We start from the raw sequence: 7079 nt of genomic DNA, 5'->3' as shown, positions 1-7079 counted from the left end.
CATATATTAATAATATATATATATATATATATATATATAGTATATAAAAACAGACACTTGTAGTTTAGCCACAAACCAAACTTTTTTATTGTTTTTTTTTTTTATTTACTTTCTTAATGCAAGTCTTGTTGTGAGCGATTTATCAAAGACCATTATTCCAAATAAACAAAATGTTTGTCTCCAAGTTATATGTAAAAAAGCGCTCCACCTCCAGCAAAAACAAGTTTCCCGACTTTAAATGATGCAAAACACAATTTCATGGCTTGTAAATTCACCCTCAATTGACAGATGTGATAAAAAGTTAATTTTGGATTCTGAACGCCACACAAAGCTACCCATCTGTTCCATTATGTGATTGTGGAAATGTTTGGGCTCGGCAGTTTGCCTAAAAGTGCACAGAAAAATGGGGGAATATGGATAGATGAGCAGTTACTCTTCATTCCCATCATTCCAGTGTCACCTGAGCTTCTTGATCTGATGGAGTGGGTGTTCGAGGTCTGGAACTTCTGCTCTCACTGACTTTCAATGTTAACACTCTTGAGCTGCTGTGAGAGATTCTGTAGAGACGAGTTGAGCAACACTCCCCATTAAAGACCAGGGCATTTAAGGAGGTCGTCCTCCAGGAGTTAAACAGCACACATGTGAAAATTTGTCATGAACTTGTACACTCAGTGTCAAGAAGGGTCAGAGCAGTGTACTTTTTCTGGAGTTCTGGAGGACATACTAAGTACTAGAATATTATACATTTTGCAGTTACTCTTCATTCCCATCATTCCTGTGTCACCTGAGATTCTTGATCTAATGGAGTGGGTGTTCGAGGTCTGGAACTTCTGCTCTCACTGACGTTTTCTTTCCAACCATCTGCTCTCTGCTGGAGAGATACTCCCGTCTGTCAACACGGAAAGATGGTTGTGCAGTGAGCCGATAAGGTTTGGATGGAACTGGAGAGAGGATCTATATGACTGAGTGCACACTGGCTAATGAACTCCAGTGGAAAGCAGCTGTACCTTGTTGATAAGGTATAGTAGTAATTGTGTAAGTCCACAATGTTTTTCAGCCAGGAAACGATATCTCCTTTCTTCCTCTTTGAGAATTTCATGCTGGCTCTGCCTCAGGTACTGCATGTACTCACTGCCCTCCTGCATCCACACAAACACATGCACTGAGACACAGGCTCTGTTCCAAAACATAGTGAGCTTCACTGTCTTCACTCACAGTGGCAGTTGCCACATTGCGCAAAAAGTTGAAGTCGGCTTTGTCATATTGCCAAAGGTAGTTTTTGCCTATGTTGCTTCAAATTGTCAACTGTCACTGAAAATCAATGACTTGCAGTCATTTTGTCATAACAAGCTGTGTGAGCAACCCTTAAGACAATTTTGTACACAACATACAGAAAATATAGTTGTTTACACCTGAAATTTCTAGTGAAAAGTTAAATTTCCAGTGAAAAGTTTAAGACTGTGTGATTTCTGGCGACTGCTAATAAGGTGCAAAAGAGCAGTGGCGAAATGTGACTACAACCAATGGAAAAGTAGGCAGTAAAGATAATGTGATCCACCTCTTGATAAAGATGCATACTACATTTGAATTAGCAACTACAATACAATGACACAGTGACCTTTAGTGATGTAATCCCTGTCAGAGCGAACACATCTGATGACATTCAATTACTGTTAAGTGCAATACTTGGGGAAAACTCTGTAGACAAAGGGAACATAAAACTGATGACTTGGGTGACTTATCTATAAACCAAAATAACATCAACCCACAAATATGCATGTATGAACACTTATGAACTTATCAGTGAGTCTCTGAACACACCACGTCTCAGCTGTCGCTCCAGTGTTGCAGCCTGATTTCTCACTTCCAATTCATAAACTCTACGGCTGCCCTACACACATACAGAAAATATATCAGCTCATACACATATATGCACATGTCTCAATACATAACACATGGTTCCATACTCACTTCGATGTATTCCTCATCCAGCTTCACGTTCTTGTCCATGGCCTGCAGAACCTCTATGTGAAACCAGTGGAACTGGAACAAGACCAGCAATGAAGACGGTTTATGAATCCAATCAGATGTAGAGACTTGAAGAAAAAACTGTTTACTTACCAGAAAAAAAAAAAACATTTAGTTAGAAAAGACAGAAAAAGATTTATTTACCACACCCTCCACTTCAGCAGTGAGCTTCCGCTGGGTCTCTGATATCTGAATCAACACGTCACCTGGGAAACCAACAAATACATTAATTAAATAATCGATCATGAATACATATTTAATAAGTGCAGAAATGGAAGAGTGGGTTTTTGTAAACGGTGTTTATATATCACGGGGATCGATCGCCAGCTTTTGTGGTTGTGTCAGTTAATGCAGTCGAACCGTAACAAACTAAGAGACCAGAAATAAGCAACTGAATTTAATGATCATCTAGCATTAAAGGGATAGTTCACCAAAAGTTATTAATAATGAAACTTCTGTCATAATTTGCTCACCTTTTTGTTGTTCCAAACCAGTATGACTTTCTTTCTGCTGAAAAACACAAAATAAGATATTTTGAAGAATGTTTTAATTGTTTTTGTCCATACAATGAATGTCAATGGGGTCCAAAAAAAATCATTTTTGGACCCCATTGACTTTCAATGTATGGACAACATTTGTTTCAATGTACGAAACATTTCTCAAAAATATATTTTTGTGTGTTCCTCAGAATAAAGAAAGTCATACAGGTTTGGAACAACATGAGGGTGAGCAAATTATGACAGAAGTTTCATTATTAATAACTTTTACTAAAGAAATATATTAAATATTACAGTGATTCAATTGAACTGGTAATAAGTCTTGTAAATTAATTAACTAATCATTCTCATAATTATGCATATTTGTCAATTATAGTTAAGATTTATTATAATTAAAATATCTATAATTAGTTATACCTAATTATATTAATTCTGGAAATTTTTAAAAAGAAAAGTCCTAACATTTATCATGTAGCTTGTCCAAAAAAAAAAAAAAACAGTATCTTTTCATCTTTTATTAACATTATTATATGTGCATCGTAATGATGAGTGTAATGTGCTGAGGTGAATCAATTAATTTAAAGGGGTGAAAGAATGAGACCATGCATCAATAATTTAAGTCTCAATGCTCACATGGACACCTGATCTCTAACACACACACACACACACCTGCCGGTTTATATACCTGTAGTAATTTTGAAAGATAAAGACCCTTGTTTAATTCGTTCCATCTTTAAGCCTCTAAAACCTTTGTTCTGACATTCATCACTGCCACGGCGCTCTGCGCATATGACTGGAACGAAAACTCATTACATGGGCAGTGAGCCGAGGGTTTCGCTGAGCCAAATCTTGTGTTTTATGACAGAGAAGAGGAAGCATCTGCCACTGGACACCGTTTGCTGAAACATCTATGTATGAAGTACAAACAAGCTCTGATACAGCCAAGAGCCGAGGGTTTCGCTGAGCCAAATCTTGTGTTTTATGACAGAGGAGAGGAAGCATCTGCCACTGGACACCGTTTGCTGAAACATCTATGTATGAAGTACAAACAAGCTCTGATACAGCCAGAAAGTATAGATAAAAACTCAGTGAACATCTTGCTGCACAATCTGCCCAACTGGCATTGGTTTTGAGATGCAAAAACACACACATTTTGAGTCTTACCAAGTGATCTGGATGATAACGTGTTGAGAGCTTGCTCGCCCATCTTAGCAAGAGCGCTGAAGTAGGCCTCGCTTGTCAGAGCCAAAGCTTTGATGCACACACATACACAAAATATCATAAATTTAGACATTTTGTCAGCATTTCCTAATGATAATAACAGCTAAAACCAGACTTTGGTGGTTTGCTGGTTTTCCAAGCTGGTGTTTAGCTTGTCTTTAGCTTGACCAGCTGACAAGTCCCCTCTAAAACCTTCAAAACAGACCAGCCTAAGCAAACAAATCAGGCTAGGAGACCAGATAACTACCATAGGCTGATTTAAGCAAAGCTTTTTTTTTTCAGAATGGTTGGTATTTTATTACCTTTGTCAAACAAAACAAAACAAGTTTTAGCAAAACAAAAAGTTTAACAAAACAAAGAACAAAACGGAAAGAAAACAAACTTCAATACAAACCATTCAAAAAGGTCAATACACTTTTAGGAGTCTTTGTGTTTGAAAACACACAGACATTATGCTCACCTTCAAAAGCCTTGATGTAGCTGTTTCCTAAAGTAACCAGCTTTTGCAAGCCAGGATTAAACTGATCCATGAGGTTCTGAATAACACAAAACAACACCATTATACTATCAATAATGATGCCGGAGCATCATAAATATATGCTTCAAGATAACAAATAAAGGGGTTTATTTTGAAATAATCATTGGCTGTCTGTACATGTTCCTTACACAACGATTTGCCAAATAAATTAATTACCGGACAAGGACAATTAAAATTTGATTGCGTTTTTTGTTTTTGTTTTTTCGTTTGCTCAAATCAATTTTACTGCATGCAGAGAGACTGCAGAGTGAAAGAAGGACACAACTAGTTCAGATATCTTTAAAAAAATCAGTTGCCTGGGACAACAAACAATTATACAGTTTAGTGCTTTTTTTATGTAAAAACATTTGCCTGCAGAATGTCACGATTGACCAATCAGAATCAAGTATTCCAGAGAGCCATGTAATTGCATCAATACTTAATGAGCATTCTCGTTTGATCTCAGCTTAAATGAGAGTATCAGAAGTCTCACATTATAAACACTCAAGGTTGATCTATGTAGAAGGTCACTGTTCGCACCAGACATTGTTTCTGTTGGAAAATACACACTTAACGCAAAACTACAACGAACATGTAAAATCAACTTCATGAGCAGCATTATCAGAGCATTATCAAAACATTTACAGAAAAACACTGAAGATATTGCTTCACGTACCTGTGATAGTGAAAGTTTTCACACTAGTTACGACACACTCTCTTTATGTCTGTAATGGGTTTTTTCAGGTCTCTGACAGCATTATCAGAGCATTATCAAAACATTTACAGAAAAACACTGAAGATATTGCTTCACGTACCTGTGATAGTGAGTTTTCACACTAGTTACGACACACTCTCTTTATGTCTGTAATGGGTTTTTTCAGGTCTCTGTTAATGCCTATTATAGGGCTAGAAAGGGTGAGTAAAAGAGGGAGAGAGAGAGAGAGCGCGAGGAGTCCACATCTGATACGGCCTGACGTTTTGAATTATTTACCTGTCCCATGACAGAACGTGGAGAAGGGCGGCCGTCTGACAGGCGGGCAGGAGATAAACTTTAACTGAGAGAAGATCTGTAGAAGTGACACTTCAGCTGGTTACACCTAATGAGACACTCAACTACAATCAGAATCATGGAAAACAACTAATTACTGCTAATTTTCATGCATCAGTGTGACCTGAAATTTCTGCTGCCATATTTTTGTGTAAAATATTAAATAAATGCATGAAGTAAAAAAAATTAAGGTACTCATCAATGTACTTATTTGTAAAGAAGTATAAGTGTTGGGTGTTTATCTTTAATTGATATCAAATAATAAAAAAAAATCTTCTCACATTTTGACACAATTCTCCAAGACTCTTCCAATTGTACAGTATAAAGAGTTTTAAAAATAATAGTATATGAAATAATAATAATACTAAATAAAGTTAAATAATAATAAATAATACAGTGTAGACAGTGTCTATGCTGATTGCTTTTATATTAGGTTACATTAGTACTTTTATTTACTACAATATCAGTAAAATCACATTTTATATATAAAAAGGGTTATTTCACATATAGAAAACACCAGAACTAATACCAATCTGTGCTTTTTTATTTTAAGTTTATATCATTTCAGTAAAAGGGTTCAAATCAGTGCCACAGCAGCAGGTTATAGGTACAAAGTGAACAAAAGCTTATTTTGGTCTATAAGTTATCACCAAGTTTTTGAAGAAAATGAACTGTAAATATGTTATCAATACACCAAACAAAAATGCAACAAGGCTAATGAGAAATGCAAGAGGTTATCAAGTTATACTTGATGCATATTTGTTGTTAAAAACATCAGTATATTATACATTTTCTTAGATCATAATTTTTTATACATCTCATAGCTATACTTCACAGACTGAGATATTGCCAGTCGCTGCTTTAAAATGTGCAAGTATGCAAGGTTATGCATGACAGAATGCACAAAAAAAACAAGGCTTTTCTTTAAAATCGCAAATGACAGAGAGACAGCACACAGAAACGCTATGAAGATTATTTCCAAGTGTAAGGATAAATGCATTACAAATAGTAAACGAAAGGAAGTACTCCGTATTCAGTTTGACCATTAACGCCGTAAGTACAACAAACTTCCAGTAAAAAAAAAAAAAAATGTCAGTTTCCCTAAAATGTCACACATGATAAAATGAACAAAATGAATGCACATATCGATAAATGAGTAAAAACATTGCTTTAAAGGAAGCACCTACTCACTTGTTTTAGTTCACCTTGATTAGTGCAAATGTCAAACACAGAACATGTTAACTGAGCAATTTAGCATAAATAAAATGTAAATGCAATATAAAAATATATCACAGTTCAAATATTGGATTGGTTAGTGGTAGTTCATATAAAATGACACCATGATTCCTTCATGTATGTTGTAATATTAACCTTGGTCCAATTTGGTAATTCTGATGCATACAAAACATATGGAGAAAGCATGTTATTTATTTATTTATTTATACACAGAGCCGATCCTCCCTATATGCAAAGTACGCAAGCTGCGTAGGGCCCCCGAGACACCGGGGGGCCCCCTTGCTCTCAAAGATGATTGCATTTCAGTTTCGTTTTTGAATTTGTCCAGCGGTTATGAAAACCGCTTATGTCATTTCTTTTAACGCGGTGCATTAAAAGAAATGCACCGCATTAAAGACACAGTTTTACCCCCGTATACACAGTTTTGCGTAGGTCCTCCAGAAGTCTAGGATCAGCTCTGTGTGTGTGTGTGTGTGTGTATATATATATATATATATATATATATACACACACACACACACACACACACACA

The 7079-nt window shown here is 36.0% G+C and overlaps 1 pseudogene; it reads right to left on the bottom strand.

The window, feature by feature from the left end:
• LOC107667891 (brain-specific angiogenesis inhibitor 1-associated protein 2-like protein 2) overlaps nucleotides 1-5005 on the bottom strand; it is a 13985-nt pseudogene extending 8980 nt beyond the window's left edge.
• Between the last annotated feature and the right edge of the window lie 2074 nt (nucleotides 5006-7079).

This window comes from Sinocyclocheilus anshuiensis, unplaced genomic scaffold (assembly GCF_001515605.1).
Source record: "Sinocyclocheilus anshuiensis isolate Anshui unplaced genomic scaffold, SAMN03320099.WGS_v1.1 scaffold2293, whole genome shotgun sequence".
Classification (NCBI taxonomy): domain Eukaryota; kingdom Metazoa; phylum Chordata; class Actinopteri; order Cypriniformes; family Cyprinidae; genus Sinocyclocheilus; species Sinocyclocheilus anshuiensis.
The sequence above is the reverse complement of the archived record's forward strand: the minus strand, read 5'-3'. Positions and strand labels throughout refer to the sequence as shown.